General features: G+C 43.3%; 1 protein-coding gene across 1 annotated transcript in view; it reads right to left on the reverse strand.

The window, feature by feature from the left end:
- Snx14 (sorting nexin 14) overlaps window positions 1-8,807 on the reverse strand; it is a 224,519-nt gene that overhangs the window by 77,886 nt on the left and 137,826 nt on the right. The window lies entirely within an intron of this gene.

Consider the following 8,807-nt stretch of genomic DNA (forward strand, 5'->3'; position numbering starts at 1 on the left):
AAATGGAGCCCTGGCAGCTGTCATCTGCCGTTAGGTCCAGAAGTAGTTCACATTAGGGGATCCCTGCAGCTACACATTAGAGCACCAGAGCCTCTGTTCTGGTTGTGATTTGATGACAGGTGTGACCATTTTAAAAGCACTTACTTTGAAACCATATTAGAGAGAATAAAAAGAATAGGTGGGTGAATACAAAGAGTATAGAGTTAGATGATATGCACCATTCCACATCCTCCCTCTCTCTCCCTCCGTCCCTCCCTCCCTCTCTTCTTCTTCTTTTTCTTCTTCTCCTCCTCCTCCTCCTTCTTCTTCTTCCTCTCTCTCTCTCTCTCTCTCTCTCTCTCTCTCTCTCTCTCTCTCTGTATGTCTCTTTCCCTCTCTCTTTCTCTCCTCTACCTCTTGCTCTCTGAAAAGCAGGTGAAGCCCATGTTTATAGTAACAAGAATCTGTGCTCAACTTCTGACTTCTCTATTTCAGAACTTCAGCCCATAAGCTGTGTTTAGGACTTTTAATGAAAAGGCCCTCAGTGTTTTCCACTGGTGAGATTCCTGCTCAGGCCATGAGCTCGGGAAAATGTGAAGCAGAGAGGAAACTGGCCAAAGCAGGGAGGAGAGCACCAAAGACAAACAATAATATTATTTAGCAGAAATTGGTTCCCTAGGGCTTTCCTTCCAGGATATCCAGAAATGTCTGAGAGTCCCAGAGCCATGACACTGTCTGAGGTCAGCAGAGCCTACTCCACCAACATCACCAGCCTGACCCTTTACTCAGCTGCTGCCAAGAACTAGAACCGGTGAAACCAACAAGAAAAGAAGTGTGTTCCCTTGGAAGACAGTGTTATTGTTGCTTCCTATGTAGAAGTAATGAGGAATTTTATTGTGTTACTGGTGAATAATTCGTGTACAATTTAACCAAACAGAGGATGATCTATGTAGACTCTAGATGGCCATACTGCTTCAAATTCCAGACACTTTCAGAAACCCAGTCCTCACAGAACACCATCCCAGACAAGCAAGGAACTCGGAAACTCTGAGTGAAAAACATTAACTTCTGTGACTTTCTTAGCATTACTGGAGTTTTTTAAAGGCTAAATCCTGGGCTCCTGCAGCCTTAAAAACCTAGTTTGGCCATCTGTCCCCAATATGCCAATTAAAGTGACGAGTAGCAATGGCAAGAGATTTAGTCATTATGGCCACATGAGAAAGAAGAGCACACAAAAGGTCCAGTGTTTGCCAAGTCTGACTCCAGGGTACTGATGAGAGGTTTGGACTTAGAGAGAAAAAGCTACACATAACTAAGCAGTCCTGGTCTGGATGGGGTCCTGCTCAGCATTAGCCAGTCACTGTCTTAGCTCCAGTCTATCTGGTAAATTGTCAAAACCATATAGTTACCTACCTGGGAGACAGACCTCTCAGCCCTATCTATCCCTTTCCTTCCCAAGGCATAAGATTTCTGAAGAAATTCCAATCCTTGAGAGATGGTCACTTCAATAGTCTGACAGGTAAAGGAAGAGGCCCAATTATCTGTAAAATGTCTTCACTTCCACCAAACAGTTACATTGGTCCATTTGGGCTGCTATCACAAAACACCTCAGACTGGGCATTTCATAAACAATGGAAGTCAATTGCTCACCACGCAAGAGGCTGTGATTCAGTGCCAGCAATTCTCAGTCACACCACCACCTTACGACGTTTTAAACGTTTCTTTTGAAAGGTACCATCAAGGATGTGAACAGAGAACTCCGTTCAGGGTCACAGTCTCCAGACTCAGCCAACTGAGGAAAACGGATCTAGAGTTACATAAAGCTAGCCTAGGTGGTATGACAAAAGACCCTGTCTCAAAACAAACCAAAAAGCAAAACCATAATCCACAGAAGAGAAAATATTTGCAAACCACATGTCTTACAGAGGTACTCACATTCGTAATACACAAACAACTCAAAATTTCCTTTAAAAATAAGGAAATAATTCAGTTTTAAAATAGGGGAAAAATCGGAATCTTCTCCATGGCCAAGAAGCAGAAGAAGCATTAGTCAAGTCTGCATCATAAGCTGCTGGGTGCAAGTCATTACGTGCAAACCACTTCATACTGAAAGAGATTTGAGAAATAATGTGACAATTCCTTAAAATGATAAGCGTGGATGGCTGCATGACCAAGTAATCCTACAGAACTAGAAACACATGTCCCCGCACCAAACCTCCCCTGGCACATTCTTAGCAGCATTGTTTGAAATAACCAAGAAGGAATTATCCAAATGGGGAGTGGCTGCCTCTGGGAATGTTCAGAGTCATAAAAATTCAGTGAGCTTGATCTTTTAGTGGTTTTACAGTTTTGGGGCTATCCTAAAAACTCACACTTGAAAAGGTGAATTTTTGTGGCTTGTGAATGTCATCTCAGTGAAGCTGTTACTTAAAAGGAGATTTTCTAGTGAGTGCTGGGTGACATTTCTGTGTCCTTTTAGGGCCTGTGTTGATAGGCATATTGGAAAAACCGCTCTCTGGAGATTGGGTCTGGGTAAGATTGATATGCGGTCTGGATCTGGAGATTAAGGTGGGACAGAGCTGAGGTGATAAAACCAGGTTAATCTTATATTAGTAATTCTCATGGAAATGGGATTATTTCTGACCCACTTTAAAGCCTGCCAGGCTGAGCACCCCCCAGCTGAGGAAGTCTGTGTCTCTTCAGTTCTGTTGAAACAAGCAGAAGCCTAGAGGTGATGTCCAAATGGCTTGGTAAATCGAGTGCTGTGACTCTTTTGCTTATCAACTGCAGGGTTTTGAACAACACATGATAGCTCTAATCTTCAGTCGCTCCTTCTACAAAGCAGATATAATGGCTGTTGGCTCATAGGGTGTTGAGTTTCTTTTTTCCTGGAGCTGAGGGCCAAACCCAGGGCCTTGGGCTTGCTAGGCAAGCACTCTACCACTAAGCTAAATCCCCAACCCTGAATGTTGAGATTATTACATCCTATGAACATAGTACTGGGCGCATACAAATTGCTGATGGGTATTGGCTGTCCCTGAAGAGCTGAATATGTCATTCTGCAAAAGAAAGGAAGGAACTTCAGCAGGAACAATGAGAATGCTTAGCTCCCTCTCCACAGAGGTGTTTTTGGTCTCAATGACTGTCAATAACTACTTCTGTACCTACACGGTCAATATTCTAAGAACCAGGATGTCAACCTATCCAGCTCTCCCCTACCCTTGAAGGGAGCCGGCTCTCTGCCCTTCATGGGAGCTATAATTGCATCATAAACCTGTTTTGCAAGTTCTCAAGAGTGATTTCATACACTAGTTCTCCAACAAGCTAAGGAAGGGTCTTACCCAAGATCTCAAAACCATGCCTCTTCTAATGTGTGCTGGCTCCAGTCAAATGAAATGAAAATGGTTTCCATATTAAGTTGCCAGAGATTAACAAGCCAGACAGATCAGGATATGCCGGATTAGATAAAGTGTCTTCTCTCTATACCCCTCTGGTTTACACAAGAAGCCTCAAGGAAGAAAAAAAATTGCTTTATAAACGTATATACACGACGTAGAGACAGATGTTTGAAAAATGCCTCATCGGGTAAGAGTGTGTTCTGCTCTTGAGGAGAACCAGAGTCCAGGTCCCAGTAGCCAAGTCAGAGGATTCACAATTGCCTCCAACTCCAACTCCAGAGGTTGATGCTATCTTCTCCATCCGTGTGTGTGTGTGTGTGTGTGTGTGTGTGCGCACGCGCACGCACACACACACACACACACACACACACACACACAACATGGTAATACAGAGTAAACATCCTTGTCCACAGATGAGAACTCCAGGATTGGTAATTACTAATATAATAATATGAGAATGGACGCCAGAGACACTGTGAAGACACCTACAATCCAACAACACTCCAGGGAACTCTTCCCTTAGAGGGGAAGCGAGTAGCCCAAAGGTAACTGCAACTTGAAACTCCTGTATATCAAGGAGGATGGGGGGGTAGGAGGAGGGAGAGGGAGAGAGAGAGCGCTACAGCCTGAACGGTGTCTGGAGGGCCATCTCCTCACCCGTGTCCTAAGCAGGGAATCTTTATTTTTCCAGCACAGTTTTGAGGCAGCCTACCCTACACATTTCTCTTTCGATGATTGTTGAATTTATTAGAGTTGTATATTTGATGCTAAAGCTCTGTGACCCATGGCTGTAATCCCAGCATTCTGAGGATACGTAGCACAGTGTGGTTCTCCTGCCTCTAATATGTCAAAAGGTAGTTATTCCAGTCTAATGAGAAAAGGTTTAAAGCTCCTAATATCTACTGGAGAGTAGTCTAGAAACATCTCTTTACCAACCGCATGAGATTTGAAGCACAGCATTAAAGAATTGGAGACATCAAGGTCTGCCTTTAGTTTAATCTAGCTGAAATGACAGATCAGCTCTGTAAGGAAGCTCTTCTGACTTTTTCATTAGCTCCTGCCATCAAAGAAAAATCCTTATTTTTCACTCATTTTTAGAAATTTGCAAACATTATCAATATTTTGGAAATGGTAGCATAGGAGGAAAGAAAAGAACACAGAGAGAGTTGGAGAAGGAGACAGAGAGAGGGGTGGGGGACGGGGAGACAGACAGATGACAGACAGGAGGTGGGGTGAAGGGATCTGGAAATCCTTTGTGGTCCAGGCACTGATGGGCCTCTTGAGACCCTGCTGAGCATCTTGGAGTATCACTCTCTAGTAATAGACTCGTCCTCATGTTCTCTCTCTCTCTCTCTCTCTCTCTCTCTCTCTCTCTCACACACACACACACACACACACACACACACACACACACACACACACCTCAGTGGTTCAGGCCCCAAAGTTGCATAAGTGCTTGGAACTATTTCTCTAAAAACTGAAACATTTTTTATTTTACTTTATTAAAAAGGAGGAGTCTTTAGTTGGATTACAAAGTTTATTGTTTGTTTGAAATTATATGCATAAAGCAAAACTTTATTTAAAAATCTTTAGCTGACAGTGTAGATGCCAGAAAGAAAGAGTGTGGCTCCTTGAGTAAGATTAAAATTAAAAGAGGAGTGGGGGCTAGCACTCTTTTAAATTCTTAAAAGGGGCTTTCCAAAGAAGTGTTAGACTCCTGGCAAAGGTGTGTAGAGGTGTTGAAAGTACACCCCATATCCTCTGTACAGTGTACCCCACATCCTCTGTACAGAGGGTCATTTCCTATCAACATATCTGCCCTACATCATAAAATGTCCCAGGATGTGACATACTTGTAACAGCTTTTCCTCAGCCCTCAGGTTGGGAAATGAGGAGAAGCCTCCTCCTGCTCTGAGTGTCTTCTTTTGATGAAATCTCTATTGTGAAGCTCGAATTTAACCTCTTTCAGGACCTCTTGAATGAGACTCACAGAGGCAGTGATTGATGTAAAAGCAAGAGTTTAATCATTCCTTCTTGTTGGGGTCACCCCACTTCAAGGGGAGTCGACCCTGAGCAGACTTTAACAGAGAGTTAAATACCTTGTAAACAATTGGGGCAGAATTCAAACACTTGGGGCAAATTTGCACAATGGTAACTAGGCAGGGTACTATGTGCACTTGATGGGGCAAAACAACTTTCAGATCAGACTTAGTGTACCATTCAAGGCTTTCCCAAGGAGGGGTCAGTTGGAAGCCACAGGTAGCTTTGTGTGACAGTTCAGCTTGCAGCTGTCCTGGAAGGGAGGGGTCTTTGTGCTTGGAGGTTTGTGGTAGGAATTTTCCCACTGGTCCCAGATTGGCCCCAACTCTGATTCTTTCACTATCAGATCTTTCTTAATAAAGTTGTTTTTCTACTGTTAAGTTTTAAGGGTGCTTTGTATATTTTGAGTACTGGCTCTCTTTTCTCCTAGTCTGAAACGTATCAATTCAGTCTGTAGTGTATCTCTCAAATTAGAAGTTCCCATTTTCATTAAACGCAGATTTAATAGACTGACCACCACATCCGGAGTCATCTAGATATTCTGCCATGAGCCAACAGCTTTGCAATCTACACTTAGGTCTGCCACCTACTTTGAGTGTGGTTCCGAGTTCTGCCTCTCTTCTCTGGGTGTCCGGACACTGCAGTTCACCGACTCAGAGAGGACAGGGCAAAGTCATGGATGGTGGGGTTCCAAGTCCACCTTTTCTGAGGTCGGCCAGAGGGTGAAGCAGGATCCTGGTCCAGTTGGGAGCGAGCAAGGAGGGGATGTTGTTTTAGTCGCATGCCTTCTCCCAGGATCTTTAATGAAGCAGCTCTGAGACAATCTTAGCTTGTTCGTATTTCTTTAATCTGGGTAGGTTTGAACACGTACAGTTTATTTGGGTGAACCAAGGGTTAAGAGTTTGGAGGTAAGATTATCCAAGGTGGGAAAAGGTCATTGGCTGAAAGCTCGGGCTACTGAGATGCCACATTAGCATGAGAGGTGTTACAGGTGCTGGGTATGTCTTGTGACTGACTTCCTGATTGGGGTAGCCTCGTAGCCGGGTTCCTCTGAAGCAGGAACAGAAATGGGGATGAAGCTAGTTCCACTCTTGCCGGTCTCGCATTTTGAAATTTCCGGGGTTTGCACATGCTCTATTTCCCCAGTTCCATGCCAGTCCCTCTTGTGGCACAGTCCACGTGCCCCCACCCCCACCCCCATTTGAGTTACTTTAGTAAAGAGCACAGGGTCTGGGCAGAGTTTTGCTTGTGAGCATCTAGTTGCTCCAATGTGTTTACTGAAATCTACCTTTTTCTGGGTTGTTTGCCTTTGTCCCTTTGTCCAAGTTTAGTCGACCAGACAGAAGCTCTTTCACTTACGATATAGTGACTGATAAACCCACTGTAATTTTTCAAGTGCACCTAAAATATCCATTCTACCAAATATCACAGCTTAGTGGTATATGGCACTGTTCGGCGTCCTATGAACCCATACAATCTCACCAGAAGTTACATCTTGCCACTACTGCCCAGCACCTTGAAAAAGTGTTCTGCCACAAGCAATAGAAAAAAATCAAAACTGAAGGGTGGCCTCCACTGAACGCGTGGGCACTGCCTTTCATCATTGCAAAGTAGAAATATCTAAGTCAGGGGGTTGGGGATTTAGCTCAGCGGAAGAGCGCTTGCCTAGGGAGCGCAAGGCCCTGGGTTCGGTCCCCAGCTCTGGAAAAAAAAGAAAAAAAAAAAAAGAAATATCTAAATCAAGTCATGGTGAGTCAAGAAGATCTACATCTTTCTAGGTCTGTTTCTGGGCTGATCATTCTACTCTGTCCATCTGTTTATTCTTTAGCCAATGTTATGTTTTCTTTACTAGTGTAAACATCTTAGTTCATTTTTGTTTCCATAACATAATACCTGAGTGGATGTGCTTCATAAAGAAGAGAAACTTAGGTCATCGTTCTGGAGAGTGAAGAGCATGCTGCTATTGTCTGCATGGCTTTGGCGAAAGTTTAATGGTGGATGACATCACAACTTCAGGAGGGGCATCAGGCTTCTTTGCAGCAGCTCTTTCTCAGCAAAGCAAGGTGGTGCATGCCTATAATCCCACAGCTTGGGAGACAATGGAGGAAGACTGCAAGTTTTGAGACCCAGTCTCAAATTTTTGGAAAGACAGACAGACAGACAGACAGACAGACAGACAGACAGACAGAAATAAAAAAGCAAGCAAGGCTATGGAGTTCTGTTTCAGTTAGGATTTCCATTGTTGTGAAGAGGCACCATGACCACAGCAGATGGGAACCGTCTCAGTCCAAAGGTTTAGTCCATTGTTATCATGGTGAGAGGCATGGCAAGATATAGGCAAAAGTACTAAAGTGCTAACTGAGAGTTCTACATCCAGCTATGTTTGGCATATATTTTCTTAAATTTATATGTAAGGATTTTATTTTGGGAAAGGGCTAATGTAAATGACATTGGGTTTTTATTTCAAAATCTACTCATTCTTTGCTGATATATATTTTTAAAAATGACTGATTTTTAGATATTAACTCTAAATCCTATAAGTCTGTCCAATCCTTTAAACTTCTAAGTGCTAGAGGATATATTGTACATCTTAAAGAAAAAGCTTAGGAATCTTTTTTCAACTCTAATGTCTAAATAACATTTGATAGACTTGTGAAGTGTTCTGAATGTACTGCAGGGTAGAGAGAGACTCTGCATCAAAGGATAAAATCGAAGAATAATCTAAGTGACTCCTGGCATCAACCCGAGGCCTATACATGAACTTGCACACACCATCACACACACACACACACACACTGCAACAAATATACACATGAGAAGAAGAAAGTCTGACACTATCGAAACCTTCTAAAATGCAGAAGAAAGAGGAGAAGGAGGAGGAGGGGGAGGAGGAAGAGGAAGAGGAGGAAGAGGAAAAAGAGGAGGAAGAAGAGGAAGAGGAAGAGGAGGAAGAAGAGGAAGAAGAGGAAGAAGAGGAGGAAGAGGAGGAGGAGAAATATTGTTAGACTATCTTGATTCACCAGCTCCCATAATGACCCAGAGACTTTTTACTATTTATGAAAGCTAGACCTTATAGCTTAAGCTTGTTCCCAACTAGCATATTTAACGTAATAACCCATTTGTGCTAATTCACCTTTGATACGTGGCCTCTGTTCAGTTCCTATATGCCCAACTTCCTCCATGTCTGGCTGGCAAATCTCACACTTCTCAATTCTTCTTCCAGTTCCTATCCCTTCCCAGAAGTCCATCCTTCCTTTTTCTGCCTAGCTGTCAGCCCTTTATTAGACAATGCCTTAGGCAGGTGAGGAAGGACAGAGGTACACCTTCACAACATACAAAACTATTTCCCCAAAAGAAGGAGGTGGAGGCGGAGGAGGAGGAAGAAGAGGA

Source organism: Rattus norvegicus, chromosome 8 (assembly GCF_036323735.1).
Source record: "Rattus norvegicus strain BN/NHsdMcwi chromosome 8, GRCr8, whole genome shotgun sequence".
Taxonomy (NCBI): Eukaryota; Metazoa; Chordata; class Mammalia; order Rodentia; family Muridae; genus Rattus; species Rattus norvegicus.